A 308-nucleotide genomic window follows, 5' to 3' on the forward strand; every position below is an offset into this window, starting at 1 on the left:
CGTGGACAGGCGCAGCCTCCCACGTGGACAGACGCAGCCTCCCACGTGGACAGAAGCAGCCTCCCACGTGGACAGGCGCAAACTCCCACGTGGACAGGCGCGGCCTCCCACGTGGACAGGCGCAAACTCCCACGTGGACAGGCGCGGCCTCCCACGTGAACAGGCGCGGCCTCCCACGTGGACAGGCGCGGCCTCCCACGTGGACAGAAGCAGCCTCCCACGTGGACAGGCGCGGCCTCCCACGTGGACAGAAGCAGCCTCCCACGTGGACAGAAGCAGCCTCCCATGTGGACAGACGCAACCTCCCA

Source organism: Condylura cristata, unplaced genomic scaffold, assembly GCF_000260355.1.
Source record: "Condylura cristata isolate star-nosed mole 26May11 unplaced genomic scaffold, ConCri1.0 scaffold00008, whole genome shotgun sequence".
Taxonomy (NCBI): domain Eukaryota; kingdom Metazoa; phylum Chordata; class Mammalia; order Eulipotyphla; family Talpidae; genus Condylura; species Condylura cristata.